Raw genomic sequence first — 24,040 nt, 5'->3', positions numbered from 1 at the left:
CAGATATTTTCAAGGCCAGTAATGAAAAAATATAATGGAAATATGTAAGGATTTATTGTGATCATGCAGCATATCTGTCTTTAGGCATCCTACTAAGAACCCTCTTCATCTACAAGCCTCACTTCTCATACACTGCCTTCTCCTGATCCCTGTGGGTGGCTTGCTTAAAAGGCAGCTCCAGCCTTTATCCCAGCTCATTACTTCTGCCTTGTCTTAGACCAAGGGAATCATTCCAAACCTAACTTCCTAGGGAATGGAGATGACAATGGTGATAACTGTCATGCCTCCTGAAACTTGTTCTGGTGGCACTAACAGGTCCAATTTTATGGGCCTATCTTTACACCTGATGTCTTCCCAGCTGCTCCTAGCACTCCCCTCTCCAGTGTGGATGAGAAAGAGGTCAACTCACCACATACTCAGGTCTTCTGAACTCTCCTTCCAACATGATCTCTCTCTTCCCAGCAAGAATAACATCAGCCCTCCTTATCCAGGCTCAAAAGCAACAATTTAGGACCTTAAATAACCATTTAGTGCATGATCTCCAAGTTAATCCAACACTCTCAATTTCATCTTTATAATGGAAGTGAGAGGAAAATCTGTATTTCCTACACTTTTGGGCCCTAGACATCATGCATATGGGTTCCAGAGGAATATTTACTAATTGCTCCTAAATAGTTGAATTGAGATGTTCTTTAGATAGCACAAATCAAAATGTCTATAGCCAAGCTCTATACTGCAGTTGTCCTTTACCAGACTGCTGTCCTTCTATATGCCCTATTTCTGTCATCAAGTGTCCATCTGCTCATTCTCCTCTGCCAAATTTCTCACCAAATTTAAATGCTTCCTTTTTCTTCTCCTCTAAGTTATAACTTCTGGTAATCATATCTTGGAATATTGATTGTCTTCTCAAACTCATACTTTTTATTAATCTCCTATTGCTACTATTTTAGTTTAGACGTGCCTCTATTTCTCTCTAGATTGTTGCAAAAACCATTTGTCTTTTTCCTCCTTCACTCCATGAATCCTTGGTCCTACCTCAGCTATCTTTCTTAACCATAAATTAAATCTCATTTTTTCTCTTATATAAAACCTTTCATAATTTTCAGTGGCCAAATGATAAAGTCTAAACTCTTTAAAATGGCAAACATGATTTTATACTTATCCCTATTGTTCCCTTTCACACTCCTACTCATCTTTGAGACCTAGCTCAAATTTCTCCTCTTCTGTGAAATCTTTTTAGCTCCCCAGGCAGGGATTGCCACCTCACCCCTGTGTTGCCATGATATCCTATATCTATTACACTATATAGTATTTGTCACATTGTGTTTTAATTATTTATTTACACATATGACTTCTGTGTACACTATGAGACCTTTGAAGACAGGAATAATGTCCACCATTTCTTTTTATATATGATGCCAGGCATGGTGCCAAGAATATAGCATGTATTCCAAAACGTGTGGGGATGAACAGATGAATATAGGACATTCTGCTTGGCATACAAAATAAATACAACCTTAGCCTTCTAGTTTCCAAAAATGCAAAGAAAAGGTCTCTCTCTGTCTTTATCTCTTTCTCTATCTCTGTGTGTCTATGTTCCAAAAAGATAGTTGGAAAAGAAGCGGAATACATGTACTCAGAAGACAGGATTGCCAAGAAATGGGAATGGTTTGAAAGACTTATGGTTAGTGAGTGTTGAAAATTTAGGAAGATGAACTGAGTAAAGACAGTCAAGGCATATTGAAGCTGAATGTGATCTATATGGAATGTGATAAAATGTAAGAAGGAGGTGAGACACAGATTGCAGAAAATAATACATGCTTCTCAGGAGTTTTAGGTTTTTTTAGAAAGGGAAAGAATGGACAGGTTTTTGAGGAAGAAGTGAGTTTTGGAAAGTTTAGAAGTGTAAAAGTTTTTAACCACTCTCCAAATCCTTCTCCATAAATAATCTTTTTTCTTGTCTTCTACTCATACCCATTCAAACTCCATCTGAAACTTCTTTAAATGGGCAGGTCTTAAAAACTTGTGTTGACCTGTTTCTATTATTTTCCTCATGGTCATGTGACTTGGTTTATTAAAATGATTTTCTGGCAAAACTTACACTAGAACTCTCTTCCCCTCTATATACCGGTAAGAGGGTTAAGCACTGGTCTCTAGATACAAACTGCCTGAGTATGAATTATGAATTCTCTACAACTTGGCTGAGTGACCATGGGCAAGCTTCTTTACCCTTCCTAACTCTTTCATTATCAGCAATATTGGGATACTAGTAGTGTCTACCTCATAGAGCTGTTGTGAGTGCAGAGAGCTAATAAATGCAAAGTATATAGAATTGTGTCAGCAATAGTAAGCTTGATATAAATGCTAATAATTACTATTTGGTCAATTTCAAACTGTTTCTTTTTTTTAATTCCCTTTGGTACCTGTGTTAACTGCCAATGCTGTCAAATATATTGTTGACTGAAATATGTACCTCTAATTTAAGGATTACACAGGCATATACTCTCTTTCTAAAATAAATAACATCTAAGAAAAAAGAAACAGGCTTATAAAATGGTTTTAAGCTATATAACACAGATTTTTTTCCTTATAAAAGCACTATTTATATTTCATATACTTATCTTTTTACAATCTCTTTTTAAAAATATTTTACTTATTTTTTTCATGAGAGACACCAGAGAGAGGCAGAGACATAGGCAGAGGGAGAAGCAGGCTGCCCAAAGGGACCCTGATGTGGGATTCCATCCCAGAACCCCGGGATCAGGACCTGAGCCAAAGACAGATGTTCAACCACTGAGCCACCCAGATATCCCTTTTCAAAAAATTTTTAATTTCCCTACTCTACTATAGTACATTCCCTTGTAGATTTATATTGCCTATCAGTAGGTTTCCTGTTTTGAAACTCTAACTTCATATCTTTTATAGCTTTACCTTCTGGTGTCTCAGGGATTTTCTCATGGATTTTATGACCTCTCCATGTAGCACTGAAGTAGTAAAGCTAACAATTCATCATAATTTTGAAAATATTTTCTGGCCTGTTGTTTGTAATTTAGTTTAGTTATTATAGCTTTTGATTCATTGTTGTTTTAAATTTTTGTGTACATGTAACTACTGATAGCTTCCATGTAATTTATCACATTATTTTAAACCTCTGAACGATATTTTTTCTTTTGCCTGCCTGGTATCCATTCTCCCCATAGTCTGATAAGAGCACTCGGATGTTCTTGGGGGAATCGGCACTCTCTGATGCTTACTTCATTTTTACATTGAACCTCAGCACTTGAGGTCCACACTTGGAGCAGGCCTGGCACTGAGGATGCTGCCCTTCCGGCTGCCGGCTCAGCGCTGACGCATGTGTAGAACTGAGGCTCTTTGTTATAACTATTTGTAAAAGAGAATCTGTGTTCATACTGGGAGAGATAAAAGAATGAAATCTAAGTCTGGACCTGCAGAAAAATCGCTTTGCTAACAACAAAGGAGAGCCTGCCCAAAATTGAAACAACACACACAAAAAAAGCAGTGTTGAGAGATGTAAAGAAAGTGAGCAAGGCCTGAGGAAATGAGCTTGGATCTCCTTCCCTGGATAGTTGTGGACCACTCAACTATCTTTTTTCTTTTCTCTTTTCTTTTCTTTTCTTTTCTTTTCTTTTCTTTTTTTCTTTTCTTTTCTTTTCTTTTTTTTCTTTTCTCTTTTTTTTCTTCCTTTCTCTTCCTTTTTCTTCCTTCCTTCCTTCCATCCTTCCTTCCTTCCTTCCTTCCTTCCTTCCTTCCTTCCTTCCTTCCTCCTTCCTTCCTTTCTTTTTCTTTCTTTCTTTCTTTCTTTCTTTCTTTCTTTCTTTCTTTCTTTCTTTCTTTCTTTCTTTCTTCTTGTTAAAGATTTTATTTACTTATTTTGAGAAAGAGAGAAAGAGAAAGCTCATACATGCGGGCAAGGTGGAGAGCAGAAGCAGATGGAGAGAAAGAATCTCAAGCAGGTTCCCCTTTCAGGGTGGAGGTGGGGCTAATCTAATGACCCTGAGATCACGGCCCTGAGATCATGACGGGAGCCTAGCTGAAACTAAGAGTCCCTGGCTTAACTGATGGAGCTACCCAGGTGCCCTGTCTTTTCACACCAGCTGAGCTGTCATTTGTAATCAAAGACAATTAATTAATCTAGTTTGGAAAATACAGGAAGGTTATTTTTAAGATAGAGAATTCCTGAACCTGTTTTCAATCAGTAAAGGAGCAAAGATGTAAAAGAAATAAGAGCAAAAGAAGGTAGAGGAGCAATTTAAATTTCATTTCACGCTGATCAGCCTCAGATGCATCTATCCACCCCAGATTCCTCACCTGAACTCTAGACTCATATTTTAAAATGCCTGTTTTATTTTCTGTTTGGACAACTCTAAATAGTTGTTAAGAAGACGGGCTCTGAAGTCAAACAATTTCCACTCATACTCTAGTTCTTCTACTAATTAGCTGTGTTCCTTGAGCAAGTTGCTTAGACTCTCTGGGTTTTCTTATCTATATAATGAGATTAATAGTTGTATCGATTTCACAGAATTGTTATGAGGATTGAAGGAGTCAGTACCCATGAAGCTTTGGAATAGCACCTGGCTATTTAAAATGTTAGTTACTATTTTTACTTATTTCCAAAATACTAGTTTTGATTCCACACTCCCCACTCAAATACTCCTTTCCTTAGTTTTCTCTGTGCCAGTAAATGGCCCCAGTCTCACTTGGATTATAGTGAAGTAGGAGTGACTGAATATAATGCAGTATATAATTCATGGACTAAAAGCTTAAAATGATGGTTGCAAAAGCCCAAGTTTAGCCTCTCAATAAAGATGGAAACTTCTTTTAAATAAGGCCAAACTGAGCAGGCTTGATATGTTGATTGATTTAATTAAAGAACAATGAGATGCCATTGAAAGATTTTAGTTAGAGAGGTGGTATTACATAATGTCTGTCTTAGAGTATCATTTGACTGCTATTCATTCTTTTAAATACAAATATTTTCTAGATAGTGAGGTTTCAATGTTAAACCAAATGTATAAAATCTTTGCCTCAAGTAAGCTTATATTTTATCAGGGAAGACAGAACAAAGAGTAGGAACATAGTGAGACAGTGATATGTGTTTCAAATTACAATAAAACAGGATAAGGGAATTCATAGTGCAAAGGATAAGAGTTGTTTTGAACAGGGTGGTGGTGGAAGGCTTCTCTTATAATTTTTCAGCAGAGACTGGAAAAAAATGAGGTGGAGGAAAAGAGATATCTGTGGAAGTGCATTGTAGGAAGATGGGATGGGAAGTACCAAAGGCCAGCTTCAGCAAATGTGAGGAAGAGCAAGAAACTCAATAGGCTTGCAGCATGATAACTGAGAGAGATGAATGAGGTCATAAAGCAGGTGAGGAGAGCAGAACATACATAGTTTAAAGGATGTTTTTTACTGTAAGAATGGGAAGGCTCGCAAATGGCTTTCAGCAGAGGAGTGACTGGATCACTCTGGTTACTGTGTTAAAGATATGTTGAAAAAGAAAAAAAACAATCTTACAAAAGACACTGATAAAAACAAAACAAAACAAAATAAATGAAAATATATTGAAGACAGTCAAGAATGGGAAACGAGAAAATTACAGGAACTCTGACTGCAATCCAGAGGAGAGAGGACTATGGCTAGAAGTAAGGTAGTGAGTGGAGTCAGAAATGGGGAAGCATGGGAACAATGGAAGTCTTTTTCTGCTGCTGTGGCTGAGAAGATAAGATATAAAAAGCCATGATTAAGTGAGAAGATATCTTTGGCTTTGCTCTTTCTCTTTACTCTTCCTCATTTAATCTACCAGCAAATCCTCTTTCTCTTTGCTCTTCTCATCTAATCTATCAGCAACTCTTGCCAGTCTACCTTCAAAATATACATTGAACTCATTATTTATCTATTTTTTTTAATGCAGTACCTGCAAAAGGTTTTACAATCTATCAGAGTCAGCAGATAAGATGAGGCCCATTTGCCTTCCCTGCAACACATTCCTAATTCTTTTTCTCATTTAATCTTCACAGTACCTGAATTCCACAGACATGGACACCACAACTCAAAGAGATTAAAAACTCTCAGAGGCTCATACAGCTATGTGTTACCAGTATCCACAACTAATGTCTGTTTCAATCCAAAGATTATGTGTTGCCACTAAGGATCAGAGAGTAAATGCAAGGATTTGGAGGCTGAAATAAGAAATCTAGGGACTAACAGTAGATTCTCAGTCTTTGCAATAAGCCACGAACTTTAACAGAAAATGAAATGAAAAAGGTGTCAAGGATGGTGAGTGGGACTAGGAATAGAAATTTGAAAAGGTTGGAAAATGTTTGGAACAGCAACAATGGAGATCAAAACAAAGAATGAAAATCTAATGAATTAAAGAACACTGGAGAATCAGTGAAAGCTCTATTGATGACACTAGCTACTATGTTACTGAAATGAACCAGTTGGTCAGGTGCCATGACTTCCATAACAATAACCTGTTATCCATGTGCACAGAAAATGAAACAGATCACAGAAAACAGATCACAAAAAATGGGAATGGAGATGAACAAAGGAGGCAGAGAGAAATATCAAGAACCTGAGGATATCTTGGTCAAAAATTTATTCTTATTTTGAGTGAGAATTTCCAGAAAATGAAAATACCCTTCCATCCCTTCACGAGGGCAATGAAGTTTGTCTGTTTTCTCAGATTCAAGAAATCTGATTTCTGTTATTATGAGTGAGACTTATGCATGCTATACTTTCATTTTGCTTTGTTTTGTCAATTGCATGTGTATGCTTTCTAAAGGGGAGATTTGTCTTATCAGCTACACCAGACAGACTTCACAATATTTTCTTCGCATGCACTGAAAATTTTGATACCTGGCTAATTATTCCTCTTCACCCCAAAATCTACCAACTTCCTAACAGATTTCAGTATCTATGTAGATACCCTGCACAGCTATTATGTCTTAAAAGTAGGCTTTATTTTTTAAAGCAGTTCTGGGTTTATGGGAAAACTGAGCATAAAGTACAAAAAGTTCTCATATACCACTCCCTTTCTCTGGCCTGCGTTTCCCCTGAGCACAGTTTTGTTTTGGTTCTGTTATTAATATATCATGTTAGTGTGGTGCATTTGTAACAACTGATTAACCGATATTGATGCATTATTAACTAAAGTCTACAGTTTACATTAGAGTGCAATCTTTCTACGGGTTTTGGCAAATACATAATATCACATATCTATGACTACAGTATCTTGCAGAATAGTTTCACAGCTCTAAAAAATCTCCTGTGCTCCACCTATTCATCCTTCCTCTTGCCCCATTTTGGGTCATTTTTCTTTTTAAGGTTTTATTTATTTTGAGAGAGAGAGAGAGAGAGAGAATGAGAGCCAGTAAGAGAGAGAGCACAAAAGGGGAAGAGGGGCAGAGGGAGAGGGTGAAGCAGACCCCTCACTGAGCAGGGAGTCCAATGTGGAGTGGGATCCTAGGACCTAATCCTAGGATCCTGGGATCATGACTTGAGCAAAAGGCAGATGTCTCACCAACTAAGCCACTCAGGTGCCCCCACCCCCTGCCTTTTTGCACCATTTCAAACTGCAATTTCTTTGGTCTCCTCTAATATTCCGCCATTATCTAAAAGGTCAGAATCTGCATTTTATCCCTAGAATGTCTAGATTTCAGTCTCTGGTTACCTATCTTTATCCTACTAGCTCTTTCATATCTTCATACAATTTATATTTTACCTGATTTTCAACCTCAGCTTGACATTCTGATTAATTTTTCGAAAATTTTATCCAGATCTATCTCCCCAGTCATGATCATGCTCCCTGGAACATTTTAGCTTTTCTTTCATCTCGCTTCTTGCTATGTTTATCCACCACATCTCAACCTTGATATGGATGTTTTACTTTTCTCTGCTCTTTCACTAGGGTATTTATTTAATCCTGGCTAAAGAAAGTCACGCTATTGTGCAGATTAGCAGCAATGAAAAGTGTCTTACACAAACTTCTGCTCAATCCTCACCAACACTGATTGATCCTTTTATCTATTTTTTAAGAAGATTTTTATTTATTTATTATGACAGAGACAGAGAGAGAGGCAGGGACACAGGCAGAGGGAGAAGCAGGCTCTCCACAGGAGCCCGATGTGGGTCTCGATCCCAGACCCTGGGATCATGTCCTCAAAGGTAGACGCTCAACCCCTGAGCCATCCAGGCGTTGCTCCTTTTGTCTATTTTGATTCAGCGTCACTATCATTTCCCTCAACAACTATTTCAAAACCTTCCACTTTCCTGTAGACTATTTCATAATACCTGTCCCCATTGTTGTCAACAGACTGAATCTTCTATTGTTATCAAGACATTTCAAATGATGAGATATGATTTTTCTCAATCTCCCAACCTCTTGTCGATAAACTTAAATATTACCAGACACATCCTTAAAATGTTTTTATCAGCATCAAAGAAACATCTTTATGCCATTAAAATCAATTCTCAGCCTAAACTTTTATTCTATCTTTCTTGGGATCTTTATCTTTCACATATTAACTTCCTTTTCTTACATTAGATTCTCCTTTATTTTTCTTTCTCAGTTTATAATTATACTCAGGTTTCTCTTAATCCAAAAACAAACCAACAAAAACTACACGAAAACCAATGATGTTTCAAACTATTGTTTCTTTCTCTCTTTTTATTCCTATCTAAACATTCTGGAAGAGTAACGTATACGCATGTTGCTTTCACTTTTCACTTCCAAATTTTTCTTTTTCTTTTTTTTCCCCAAAATATTTGGCAATCTGGTTTCTTCCCCCATCCCTGCTACCAAAATTTTTGCAGCTGAGGTCACTAACAACTTCCAAAGAGCCAACCTAGTAGACATTTGACAGTCCCTATGACTTAGAAATTTCTGACATTGCTAGTCATAACTTATTTTTTTAAAGCTCTCTTAGCTTAACTGGCCTCTTCTCCTGTGGTTTGGTCATTCTTCGTTGCATTATTCTGGTGTTTTTTTTTTTTTTTATCAAATCTTTTTCTGTCAGTTCTTTTTTCAAAAAAATATTTATTTATTTATTCATGAGTGACACACAGCGAAAGAGAGAGGCAGAGACACAGGCAGAGGGAGGAGCAGGTTCCTGGCAGGGAGCCTGATGTGGAATTTGATCCTGGATCCCAGGATCACGCCCTGAGCAGAAGGCAGATGCTCAACCACCAAGCCACTCGGGTCTCCCTTTTTCTGTCAGTTCTTAAAAGTGGGGGTCTTCAGAATTTCATCCTAAGATCAGCCTTGTAATCTTCTTACTGTATGATTTCTTCTTGGCAATCTCATGCATTTTCATGCTACCAGCTACCACTCATGGTCTTATGACTCCTAAATATATGCCTCTTATTGGGCCTTTTTATTGAGATTGAGAGTCCTCCATACCTGTGAATATCCCACAAATATATCCAACTCATCCTTCCTAAGCTGACCTCATTCCTTTCCTCTCTAGATCTTTATATAGCAATCTCTTTCCCAATTAGTTACAAACCAACCTCTTATTTATTCATACAATGAACCTATGAATATCCTTAACTCCTCCCTTCCTTTCACCCTAGTCAGTGAATTCTGTTGATCTTACCTCCTGTAGGTCTCTGATTCCATATCCCCTCCCAACTGCCCTCATTCTCACTCCCATTAGCATCATAAGACAGATTCTTATCCACTTCTTGCTTGGAGTGTGATAAAGACCTCCTTCATCTTGGCCTGCTCCCCGTACTATTTCACACCTTTCTGCCTTTGCTTATGCTTCTTTGTCAGTAGTTACCCCTTGCTTTTTTGCCAGTCCCATTTCACCTGGATGATACAACTTGTTATCCTACCATGAGTATACACATCTCTTCTAGGCAGTTTGCCCTTACTTTACTGTCATGGCTTTCATAGTGTCCCATGCGTGTCTCTAACACTGCACATAACTGCACTATAACATAGTTATGTTTAATGTCTGTGTTTCCCATTAGGCTAAGAGGGCCATAAGGCAAAGAACTGTGTTTTATTTATCTTTATGTCTCTAGTCCCTAATTTACTGCATAGAATATAGAGACCGCCAATGAAACATCTTTATTATAACTGCTTTTATCTTAATCACACTTGCATTCTTCCATTGTACCTTGACCATGGCATTAATACTTTTAAATGGCATATGTTTAGAAATATTTACAAAACAGCCATATAAATACATGTTTTCTATGGTGAATGCATTTATGAATTAAAATACCTGTGACAGAAATATATTTATCTTTTAAGACTAAAGAACTGCCAGATTTCTTGTCAACCATTAAAAATCAGAAAACCTATATAGCTCAGTGCAGATAATTTCTTCTTTTCCATCTTGGGGACACTTTGTTCCTCAGGAAATGACATTATTGGCATTGAATCATAAATAGTAGTATCCCATCTTCTTATCAATTTCAGTATTATGATATATCTACCTTTGAAAAGGTTCTTTATGCTTCTGAAACTATGTAAGGAGGAAAAGTGACAAAGAAGTCCAGTATCGTTTGAAATGGGAGATAAGATTCTAAATACAGCTATTTTAACTTTGAAACATTACTGTAATTAGTTGCATGCTAAGTATAAATATTTCATCCCAATCTTACAGATCTATAATTTACTCTACTTGCTCTTCCTTCTGTTCTGTTTCCTGGGTTCTGGCTTCATTCCATTGTTATAACTGTTTTCCTTGGGGGTGAAACTCCTGCCATATAATTTAGCACTTGATATCAGGGTGAAGAAATATCAAACTTTTGCTTCATATAACCCTCAAAGGAATTTTTAAACTATGTACCTCTTCACATTTATAATTGACACATTGTTTACATTTGTTTAGACAACTGTAAAGTGTGCAGTTTCTAGACAGAATTGGCCATTTATCTGTTTCTCTCAACCCCACTCCTTCCATTTTTACTGTGCTATGTACTGTGAGCCTTATAAGGATGGGAATCTGTACACTACTTTTCCCAGGCTCCTCTGCCATCTGGCTCCTTCTTAATTTCTACCAGAGTGAAGCTGCTGAGATGTCAGAAGGAAGAAGAAAGAGCAGAGACTTCTGTTTTAAATGGTTATTTCAGTGGCTGTATCAGTAGTGGCAGGAGTTGATCCTTGACTTGGGCTTCTGAGGCAGAGGCAGCATCTTTGTGGCACCCCTGGTGAAGAGGCACTTCATTGCGAGATACGCAATCAACTGGAACAGTAGTGATTCCTGATATCTCTATTTTACTCCTTCCCTTTGTGCTTCCCATTCCTTCTAATGTTTTTGTGATCAATCCCTGTATTCTCTTCAATTGCAATTTCAGGAGTAGTTTCTGTTTTCCTGGCTGTACACTGACTTATGTGTGTTCTGTTGTAAATATTGAAAATTTAAAATAAAATTGTCAAGTCATTCTTTAAAACGTATTCATCAGAACCTATCATAGTGATTTAAACCACCACTTTTCTGTAATAAGAGAAACATTTACATCATTTTTTAGAATTTTTGAACTATATTTGTACTGCATTCTAACCTCACAGAAGTTTTATCCAAATATGTGTGTGCTTAAATGTCTTTTTTTGATCACCAAATTATATATATATATTTGCAATAAAAATATGTATGCAAATTAAAATTAAAATCTCAAATAACCTATTATCATAAATTTAGGTTTAAAACATATCTCTGAACTGAGTCTCATTATATTTGTATACAATATATTGATTCATTAGCCATAAAAGTGAAACTTTACAACATTGATAGAGCTTTTATTTTTTTAATTAATTGGAACATCCCACGAGTCAATAATAATTATGGTTGAATGAGGTAGGGGTGAGCATCATGCTATATATTTCATTTTATAGAAATCTTGTCCATATGAATGAATAAAAGAAAATGGAAGGAGTTTTTGGTTTTGTTTTGCTTTGTTTTTAGCAACGCCATTCAATTCCTTGAAATCATTCCTTGCTATATGTGGAAAGTTACTGTGATCTCTTCAACAAAAGAATTGTTTTTAGTGATCTAGCATTTGACAATATAAATAAATTCTTTTACTTTCTTTCTGTTGCTTTTAATTTTTTTTAGACAAAAGCATCTGACTTATAAAGGGATTGTAGTGACACCAGTGTTTCTATTGTGCCTTAGTTTGGTGCATCAGAGAATATTTATACCCAGAGCCACATGTCATGAAAAGATTTTGCATGCATGAAAGATATGGTCTTCTTTTAAAAAGTAGGAGAAAGGTGATTATATAAAGGATAAGGGAAATAAGAAACACCAGGGTCATGTTTTCAGGTAGATCATTTTTAGGAAAGATTACTTATAAAAATTGAGAATATAGAAATCTACTTCCTGTCAAGCTACCTGTATCAGTTTGCTCCATAAAAAAGTATTCTAATATAATTCAAGTGAGGCATAAGCCTAAATAATAGAATATATAGCTATTTTCTTAATTTTTTATATTTTCATCCTAAATTTTATATACTTGTTTTTTCCTATATGGTATTCCCAACTCTGTTCTTCCCCTTTAAACCAGAAGAAAATAATTTATTGGTCACATGAACCCACCCTTAACAATTTCTCTTGTTCTGATTAGAACATGTCTCTCAATTTTCTATTTCACATTGAAACATCTTTTGGCCAGACCTGAGTTCTCATAAATTTTAAGAGCATATGAATTACAGAAAGCTATAAAGTAATAAGGCAGATGAAGAATAGAGGAGACATTGCCAGATTCTTAGTTTTTGTAGCTGTTGTTGTTTGTTCATTTGTTTTGTTTTTTTAGATTCCACATATAAATGAAATCATATGGTACTTGTCTTTCTCTGACTTATTTCACTTAGCATAATATCCGTAGACCCATCCATGTTATCACAAATGATATAATTTCATTTTTAAAAGATTTTTATTTATTTATTCATGAGAGACAGAGAGAGAGACAGAGAGAGAGAGAGACAGAGAGAGAGAGAGAGAGTGGCAGAGACACAGGCAGAGGGAGAAGCAGGTTCCATGCAGGGAGCCAGACTCTATCCTGGGTCTCTGGGTCTCTAGGATCAGGCTCTAGGCTGAAGGTGATGCTAAACCGCTGTACCACCCGGGCTGCCCCTCATTTTTTTTTTTTTTTTAATACCTGAGAAATATTCCATTGTGTATATACACCACATATTCTTTTTTAAAATATTTTTATTTATTCATGAGAGACACAGAAAGAGAGAGGCAGAGACACAGGCAGAAAGAGAAGCAGGCTCCATGCAGGGAGCCCAATGTGGGACTTGATCCTGGGTCACCAGCATCACGCCCTCGGCCGAAGGCAGGTGCCAAACCGCTGAGCCACCCAGGCATCTCACATTCTTAATTTTAAAAATCGATTTCATATATATATTTAGGGAATCTCTCTCTGGCTGTAGTTTCCTCTCTAAAAATTATGTTATGTCCTGAATCCCTGACTTGTAGTTTTAATGGGAAGACTCTTTAACATGAGAGAAATCCAACTCTGAAGCATGAGTGCCACTCCTGGAAAAATCAAATAAACTCAGAAACTTTCCATATTTTTTATTTGACTCTTTTTTAATGTGGTAGTCTGTCCACAGACAGTCATGACAGACTCCTGAAAACATTCTTTTAATTTTAGTTTTCTCTTATGAAGGTAGACAATTATGTGGACCTATGCAGTTCAACTCATGCTTCTTAAAGGGTCAACTCTGTTTCCTATTATTTAAAACATACTTAGATTATGAAAAATGCTTACACTAGCAGAAAACATATAACAATAATATGCTCATTTTTCTGGAGCTCTGTCATAACGTTATTATGCCATTTTGATGGTGTTACTTTGCTTTACAGAGGTAAATAAGGCCTAAGAAAGTTTCAATATGATGAATCTTATTGGATTATCCAAAATACTTTATGATATTTTACTGAATTATCATGTTTTCGATTTTTTTCCTATCTTTGCTGTCTCCTACAAACTTTTATATAGGCTTATTCCTCTACGCTTGAGAAATATCTAAGTATTTTCTCAAAACTTAGAATGACTAAATATCTCCTTGAATAAAATAAAAATCTAGTTGCAATAAACAGAGTTTTATAATTTTTCTGGCTAAAAATCAGTTTTGAGTTACTCTCTTTAAGCCTAATTTTTTGCGTTATGAAAGGATGGCACTGAACTTAAGTTATCATACAATAATGGCATGCTCTCCCATGCAAATAAAAACAGTTCAATCGAATGTTAACGAAGACTAGCATACTATTGCTTATGTGGGGTTGTTTTATAAGAAATTCCTAGGGATCCCTGGGTGGTGCAGCGGTTTAGCGCCTGCCTTTGGCCCAGGGCCCGATCCTGGAGACCCGGGATCGAATCCCACGTCAGGCTCCCGGTGCATGGAGCCTGCTTCTCCCTCTGCCTGGGTCTCTGCCTCTCTCTCTCTCTCTGTGACTATCATAAATAAATAAAAATTAAAAAAAAAATTCCTAAAGCGTGTTTTTTTTAAGTCATAGTTGTAAGTAATTGTCACATTAACATTGTATTTCTCACCTCAAGGGGAAAAAGCAAGTCTAAAAAATGTAACTAACTGGAACAAGCCCACAAGTCTAAAAACAGCATCAACATTAGACTAATTCTAACAATGCTTTTATATCATTAACTTGCATTTAGCAAATGAAGTTTCTTAGCATAATAACTCATTAAGAATTTTATCTGTTATCTTTATAAGGCAACTTTTATACTGTCTTTTTATAATGCCTGTGCTTTTCTTTATCCTTTTGTGTTAACATGATTGCTTATCTGTGTTCATATCAGGAAGGATCTCCCAGAAACAACAGCAGAATACAGAGAGTTTGTGGTTTTAATATAAGAATACAAGATAAATTCTCATGGTTTTAATAAGAGTAATGAGAATTGATCATTTCCCTTTTCCTACTGAAAATATTGATATGTTTTTCAAATAAGATTCCATGTGTAATTGGTTTAATAAACAAAGCAAACTCAGTAAGATTGTAATGGATATATAAATAGGATTATTATTTTTCCTACCACTGCCTTCAAAACTTTATTTTTTTTTTCTCTTCCCCATCTCTTGGAAGCAACTTATTCAGATATATTAGCTTTCTGAATACTTTTAAGTATTTCAGAAATAATTTCAGTTCTGGCAATGCTAAGATAGTTTTTACTGGATTAACCCAACAAAGAATAACAATTATAAATTCTGTATCAAATTTAAAAACAAAACAAACAAACAAACAACAACAAAAAAAAACAAATTTAAAAACACACAAGTTAAAAGGACCGTAGAAAAACCAAAAGCAGGAAGAAACTGAAAGGCATCGGACCCTTGAAAAATGGTAATTGCATAAGGTGAGATCCACTTTTATATGGCTTATCAGTGAAGACCCACCTCAGTTTAGGTGACAAGCGGTATTAGAGCTCAAACAGAAAGTCAGAGTTTTATTAGCTTAAAGTGTCAGAAGATGGAGTCTGAGGCAGCCAGGGTGGCTAGGAATTAAAAGGGAAATCACAGAAAGGAGGGAGTCGTGGAGGAATGAGTCAAAAATTTGTGAATAAGCATCCCTCAAGTCCTTGGTTGACTCCTAAACTGCACATGCATGAGGATGACTTTTTAAAAAATCAGCAGAAAGCAACAACCAGAAGACTAAAAGAGCTGAACAAAGATTATAATTACTGCTTATGACAGGGAAGATAGAGATAAAATTTTGAGTCCCTTTAAGTCACAAGGGTTTGATGAGAACCACAGGCTTTTCATAGAAACTCCAGAAGGCTATGCTTAAGAACATAAGGATTGCTAAAACCAATTGATTTTCCCTAAAAACTAAGGGAAAGTAAAAAAGATCTGATTTACCAACATATAAAACCAAACCTCCACAAATTCAGGGGAAACCTGTAACTACTACTAAAACAAAAATCAATCCTCTTTGGAGTATGCAATCCCAGAGATATAATCTCAAGTCTTAATAATGTATGAACCACAATAGTCAGAATCCAATCAACATGACAAAACAGAAATAAGAACTATAAAAAATGTGATCTATGGTTAATAGAAACAGCAGTCAACATAAATCTGTCTGGAGATGGCAAAGATGTTGAAATTGTAGCAGACAAGGACTTTAAAGTAGCTATTATGAATATGATGAAGGATTTACAAGAAAAGATGATCATAATAGAAAGATTTCTCATAAGAGAAATGGAAATTATTTGTAAAAAATGATATTCAGAACTGAAAAATAAGCTACCTAAAATTTAAAAAAAATGTTACTACATGGATTTAGCAGAAAATTGGAGATTGCAGAAGAAAGAATCAGTAAACTTGAAAGCAGATCAAGATAAATTATTTAATGTAAAAGAGAATAAAAATACTTAAAGAAATTAAATAATACCTCAGAGACTTAGAGACAATATTAAGAGGTCTACCTTGAATTCTCTGAGCCTTAAAGAGAGAGGAGAAAGGGAAAATGATAGAAAACAGTAATTCTAGAAAGAATTGGCAACACTTATTAGTATCTTTGTGAAAGATAACCTGGAAGCTCAGTGAATCCCTAGGAGTATAAATACAAAGAAAATCATATCTAGGTACATCATAGCTACACATTAAAATATGAAAAATGAAAAAAAAATTGTAAAGAACACCACCCCACACCATAATAAGGAACAAAAGTACAAACGATGTCTAACTTCCCATCAGAAACAATATATTGCAAAAAGCAATAGAAAGATATCTTTAAAATGATTAACATTAAGAAAAACTGTCAACTCAGAGTTTTATACACACTAAGAATATTACTCAAAACTGAGGGCAATAAAGATATTTTAAGGTAAAAAAAAATTAAGACATTTCCAAAGAAGTTCTTCTGAAATAAATGATAGCAAGTAAGAGCCCAAATATGTAGAAATAAGTGAAGAACCTTAGAAATAGTGGATAAATGGTTAAATACCAGAACCATTTTTTCCCTCTCTATAAAAGACAATTGAAAGTTTAAGTTAAAAAATTATTACATTTTACTGTGGAATTCTGAAATTATAATTATCATGATCACACTAGCATAAAGGATAGAATGGTATAAATGAAACCATATTGTTACAAGTATATATCTCTTTAAAAATGTGAAATGGGGGAAGAGTAGGGTCCCCAAGTCACCTGTCCCCACCAAATTACATAGATAACCTTCAAATCATCCTGAAAATCTATGAATTCGGCCTGAGATTTAAAGAGAGAACAGCTGGAATGCTACAGTGAGAAGAGTTCACGCTTCTTTCAAGGTAGGAAGATGGGGAAAAAAGAAATAAAGAAACAAAAGGCATCCAAGGGGGAGGGGCCCCGCAGGAGCCTGGCTAAGGCCGGGGCGAGGGTCCCCAGGACAGGAGAGCCCCGTCCCGGAGAAGCAGGAGCTGCACCAACCTTCCCGGGGGGAAAGGGGCTCGCAGGGAGGTGGAGCAGGACCCAGGAGGGCGGGGATGCCCTCGGGCTCCCGGGGACACTAACAGACACCTGCGCCCTGGGCAGAGTGCAACGAGCTCCCTAAGGGCTGCAGCGCGCATGGCTGGACCCGGGAGCAGCTGGGAGGGGCTCCGGCCACGGATCCGCGGAGGGGGCTGCACCGCTAGGAGTGCCAATCTAACACCGCAGGCCCCGGAGCACTGGGCCCCGGACACAGCCTAGGATCTGGACAGGCAGAGGCCAGGAGGGCCCAGGACAGCAAGGACACTCCTGCCCTGAGCTGAGCAGATCAGCAGCCCCGCCCCTGGAGCATCCAGGCCCCTGCAGACCCAGAGCTACATAGGTACTGCGGGGGCTGACTCCAGGCTCCAGAGCTGGCCGCCCCCACTGCGGTTGTTCCTCCTGGGGCCTCACGGGGTAAACAACGTCCACTGAGCCCTGCACCTGGTGGCAGGGGCAGAGCAGCTCCCCCAAGTGCTAACACCTGAAAATCAGCACAACAGGCCCCTCCCCCAGAAGACCAGCTAGACGGACAAGTTCCAGGGGAAATCAAGGGACTTAAAGTATAGAATCAGAAGATACTCCCCCGGGGTTTGTTTTTTTTGTTTTTGTTTTTTTTTTGCTTTTTGATTTCTGTTTGTTTCTTTCACCCTTTTCTTTTTGCTTTCTTTCTTTTCCTTTTTTTTTCTTTTCTCTTTTCTTTCCTTCTTTCTCTCCTCTCTCTTTCTCCTTTTCCCAATACAACTTGTTTTTGGTTACTCTGCACTGAGCAAAATGACTAGAAGGAAAACCTCACCTCAAAAGAAAGAATCAGAAACAGTCCTCTCTCCCACAGAGTTACAAAATCTGGATTACAATTCAATGTCAGAAAGCCAATTCAGAAGCACTATTATACAGCTACTGGTGGCTCTAGAAAAAAGCATAAAGGACTGAAGAGATTTCATGACTGCAGAATTTAGATCCAATCAGGCAGAAATTAAAAATCAATTGAATGAGATGCAATCCAAACTAGAAATCCTAACGACGAGGGTTAATGAAGTGGAAGAACGAGTGAGTGACATAGAAGACAAGTTGATGGCAAAGAGGGAAACTGAGGAAAAAAGAGACAAACAATTAAAAGACCATGAAGAAAGATTAAGGGAAATAAACGACAGCCTGAGAAAGAAAAACCTACGTTTAATTGGGGTTCCCGAGGGCGCCGAAAGGGACAGAGTGCCAGAATATGTATTTGAACAAATCCTAGCTGAAAACTTTCCTAATCTGGGAAGGGAAACAGGCATTCAGATCCAGGAAATAGAGAGATCCCCCCCTAAAATCAATAAAAACCATTCAACACCTTGACATTTAATAGTGAAGCTTGCACATTCCAAAGATAAAGAGAAGATCCTTAAAGCAGCAAGAGACAAGAAATCCTTGACATTTATGGGAAGGAGTATTAGGGTAACAGCAGACCTCTCCACAGAGACCTGGCAGGCCAGAAAGGGCTGGCAGGATACATTCAGGGTCCTAAATGAGAAGAACATGCACCCAAGAATACTTTATCCAGCAAGGCTCTCATTCAAAATGGAAGGAGAGATAAAGAGCTTCCAAGACAGGCAGGAAGCTGAAAGAATATGTGACCTCCAAACCAGCTCTGCAAGAAATTGTAAGGGGGACTCTTAAAATTCCCCTTTAAGAAATTCAGTGGAACAATCCACAAAAACAAGGACTGAATAGATATCACGATGACACTAAACTCATATCTTTCAATAGAAACTCTGAACGTGAAGGGGCTTAATGACCCCATCAAAAGGTGCAGGGTTTCAGACTGGATAAAAAAGCAGGACCCATCTATTTGCTGTCTATGAGAGACTCATCTTAGACAGAAGGACACCTACAGCCTGAAAATAAAAGGTTGGAGAACCATTTACCATTCAAATGGTCCTCAAAAGAAAGCAGGGGTAGCCATCCTTATATCAGATAAACTAAAATTTACCCCGAAGACTGTAGTGAGAGATGAAGAGGGACACTATCTCATACTTAAAGGATCAATCCAACAAGAGGACTTAACAATCCTCAATATATATGCTTCGAATGTGGGAGCTCCCAAATATATCAATTAATAACCAAAGTTAAGGCATACTTAGATCATAATACACTTATACTTGGTGACTTCAATCTAGCGCTTTCTACACTCAATAGGTCTTCTAAACACAACATCTTCAAAGAAACGAGAGCTTTAAATGGTACACTGGACCAGATGGATTTCACAGATATCTACAGAACTTTACATCCAAACTCAACTGAATACACAGTCTTCTCACATGCACATGGAACTTTCTCCAGGATAGACCACATACTGGGTCACAAATCGGGTCTGAACCGATAACAAAAGATTGGGATTGTCCCCTGCATATTCTGAGACCATAATGCCTCGAAATAAGAACTAAATCACAACAAGAAATTTGGAAGGACCTCAAACACATGGAGGTTAAGGACCATCCTGCTAAAAGATGAAAGGGTCAACCAGGAAATTAAGGAAGAATTAAAAAGATTCATGGAAACTAATGAGAATGAAGATACAACCATTCAAAATCTTTGGGATGCAGCAGCAAAAGCAGTACTAAGGGGGAAATACATCGCAATACAAGCATCCATTCAAAAGCTGGAAAGAACTCAAATACAAAAGCTAACCTTACACATAAAGGAGCTAGAGAAAAAACAGCAGATAGATCCTACACCCAGCAGAAGAAGAGAGTTAATAAAGATTCAAGCAGAACTCAATGAAATCGAGACCAGAAGAACTGTGAACAGATCAACAGAACCAGGAGTTGGTTCTTTGAAAGAATTAATAAGATAGATAAACCATTAGCCAGCCTTATTAAAAAGAAGAGAGAGAAGACTCAAATTAATAAAATCATGAATGAGGGGATCCCTGGGTGGCGCAGTGGTTTGGAGCCTGCCTTTGGCCCAGGGCGCGATCCTGAAGACCCAGGATCGAATCCCACATCAGGCTCCCGGTGCATGGAGCCTGCTTCTCCCTCTGCCTATGTGTCTGCCTCTCTCTCTCCTCTCTCTCTCTCTCTCTCTCTTTCTCTGTGACTATCATAAATAAATAAAAATTTAAAAAAATTAAAAAAATAAAATAAAATAAAATCATGAATGAGAAAGGAGAGATCACTACCAACACCAAGGAAATACAAACAATTTTAAAAACATATTATGAACAGCTATACACCATTAATTAGGCAATCTAGAAGAAATGGATGCATTCCTGGAAAGCCACAAACTACCAAAACTGGAACAGGAAGAAATAGAAAACCTTAACAGGCCAATAACCAGGGAGGAAATTGAAGCAGTCATCAAAAACCTCCCAAGACACAAAAGTCCAGGGCCAGATGGCTTCCCAGGGGAATTCTATCAAACGTTTAAAGAAGAAACCATACCTATTCTACTAAAGCTGTTTGGAAAGATAGAAAGACATGGAGTACTTCCAAATTCGTTCTATGAGGCCAGCATCACCTTAATTCCAAAACCAGACAAAGACCCCACCAAAAAGGAGAATTACAGACCAATATCCCTGATGAACATGGATACAAAAATTCTCAACAAGATACTGGCCAATAGGATCCAACAGCACATTAAGAAAATTATTCACCATGACCATGTAGGATTTATTCCTGGGACACAAGGATGGTTCAACACCCGTAAAACAATCAATGTGATTCATCATATCAGCAAGAGAAAAACCAAGAACCATATGATCCTCTCATTAGATGCAGAGAACAGCATCCATTCCTGATCAAAACTCTTCAGATAGTAGGGATAGAGGGAACATTCCTCAACATCTTAAAAGCCATGTATGAAAAGCCCACAGCAAATATCATTCTCAATGGGGAAGCACTGGGAGCCTTTCCCCTAAGATCAGGAACAAGACAGGGATGTCCACTCTCACCACTGCTATTCAACATAGTACTGGAAGTCCTAGCCTCAGCAATCAGACAACAAAAAGACATTAAAGGCATTCAAATTGGCAAAGAAGAAGTCAAACTCTCCCTCTTCACTGATGACATGATACTCTACATAGAAAACCCAAAAGTCTCCACCCCAAGATTGCTAGAACTCATACAGCAATTTGGTAGCATGGGAGGATACAAAATCAATGCCGAGAAATCAGTGGCATTTCTATACACTGAGACTGAAGAAAGAGAAATTAAGGAGTCAATCCCATTTACAATTGCACCCAAAAGCATAAGATACCTAGGAATAAACCTAACCAAAGATGTAAAGGATCTATACCCTAAAAACTATAGAACACTTCTGAAAGAAATTGAGGAAGACACAAAGAGATGGAAAAATATTCCATGCTCATGGATTGGCAGAATTAATATTGTGAAAATGTCAATGTTACCCAGGGCAATATACACGTTTAATGCAATCCCTATCAAAATACCATGGACTTTCTTCAGAGAGTTAGAACAAATTATTTTAGGATTTGTGTGGAATCAGAAAAGACCCCGAATAGCCAGGGGAATTTTAAAAAAGAAAACCATATCTGGGGGCATCACAATGCCAGATTTCAGGTTGTACTACAAAGCTGTGGTCATCAAGACAGTGTGGTACTGGCACAAAAACACAGAGATCAATGGAACAGAATAGAGAACCCAGAAGTGGACCTTCAACTTTATGGTCAACTAATATTCGATAAAGGAGGAAAGACTATCCACTGGAAGAAAGACAGTCTCTTCAATAAATGGTGCTGGGAAAATTGGACATCCACATGCAGAAGAATGAAACTAGACCACTTTCTTTCACCATACACAAAGATAAACTCAAAATGGATGAAAGATCTAAATGTGAGACAAGATTCCATCAAGATCCTAGAGGAGAACACAGGCAACACCCTTTTTGAACTCAGCCACAGTAACTTCTTGCAAGATACATCCACGAAGGCAAAAGAAACAAAAGCAAAAATGAACTATTGGGACTTCATCAAGATAAGACGCTTTTGCACAGCAAAGGATACAGTCAACAAAACTAAAAGACAACCTACAGAATGGGAGAAGAGATTTGCAAATGACGTATCAGATAAAGGGCTAGTTTCCAAGATCTATAAAGAACTTCTTAAACTCAACACCAAAGAAACAAACAATCCAATCATGAAATGGGCAAAAGACATGAACAGAAATCTCACAGAGGAAGACATAGACATGGCCAACACACACATGAGAAAATGCTCTGCATCACTTGCCCTCAGGGAAATACAAATCCAAACCACAATGAGATACCACCTCACACCAGTGAGAATGGGGCAAATTAACAAGGCAGGAAACAACAAATGTTGGAGAGGATGGAGATAAGGGAACCCTCTTGCACTGTTGGTGGGAATGTGAACTGGTGCAGCCACTCTGGAAAACTGTGTGGAGGTTCCTCAAAGAGTTAAAAATAGACCTGCCCTACGACCCAGCAATTGCACTGTTGGGGATTTACCCGAAAGATACAGATGCAATGAAATGCCGGGACACCTGCACCCCGATGTTTCTAGCAGCAATGTCCACAATAGCCAAACTGTGGAAGGAGCCTCAGTGTCCAACAAAAGATGAGTGTATAAAGAAGATGTGGTTTATGTATACAATGGAATATTACTCAGCCTTTAGAAACGACAAATACCCACCATTTGCTTCAACGTGGATGGAACTGGAGGGTATTATGCTGAGTGAAGTAAGTCAATCGGAGAAGGACAAACATTGTATGTTCTCATTCATTTGGGGAATACAAATAATAGTGAAAGGGAATAGAAGGGAAGAGAGAAGAAATGGGTAGGAAATATCAGAAAGGGAGACAGAACATAAAGACTCCTGTCTCTGGGAAATGAACTAAGGGTGATGGAAGGGGAGGAGGGCCGGGGGTGAGGGTGGATGGGTGATGGGCACTGAGGGGGGCACTTGATGGGATGAGCACTGGGTGTTATTCTGTATGTTGGCAAATTGAACAGCAATAAAAAATTTATTATTAAAAAATGTGAAATCGTATGATATTAAACTACATAGAACATGATAAATTAAGAATACATATTATAATCTCTATATTAACCACATGAACAGAAATACAAAGAGATATGGTAAAAGTCAAAAGAGGAAATAAAGTCAAATATGAAAAATATTCACTTAACCAAAGAGAGGCAAAAAAAGAACAGAGAGGAAAAGGGACATACATAAATCCAATTTAACTTGAACCAACTATTATAAATAGTTTAACCCAACTATTCAAGAATTCATCAGGAAGACATAATAATTATAAATGTGTGTGCACTGGGACGCCTGGGTGGCTCAGTGTTAAACGTCTGCCTTTAGCTTGGGGCGTGATCCTGGGGTCCAGGGATCCAGTCCCACATTGGGCTCCCTGCATGGAGCCTGCTTCTCCCTCTGCCTATGTCTCTGCCTCTCTCTCTGTGTCTGTCATTAATAAATAAATAAATAAATAAAATCTTTAAAATTTTTTAAATAAATATGTTTTACCTAATAACAGAGATTTTTAAAAAAGCAAAAACTGACAGAAATAAAGATAAATTGAGAATAAGCATCTCTCTGAAAAATTAAAGAACAAAGA

General features: G+C 37.5%; 1 protein-coding gene across 3 annotated transcripts in view; it reads right to left on the bottom strand.

The window, feature by feature from the left end:
- Window positions 1-24,040, bottom strand: part of GRID2 (glutamate ionotropic receptor delta type subunit 2) — a 1,466,011-nt gene that overhangs the window by 323,943 nt on the left and 1,118,028 nt on the right. The window lies entirely within an intron of this gene.

Source organism: Canis lupus, chromosome 33, assembly GCF_048164855.1.
Source record: "Canis lupus baileyi chromosome 33, mCanLup2.hap1, whole genome shotgun sequence".
Taxonomy (NCBI): domain Eukaryota; kingdom Metazoa; phylum Chordata; class Mammalia; order Carnivora; family Canidae; genus Canis; species Canis lupus.
Note: the sequence above shows the minus strand (reverse complement) of the source record. Positions and strands in the feature narration are given on the sequence as shown.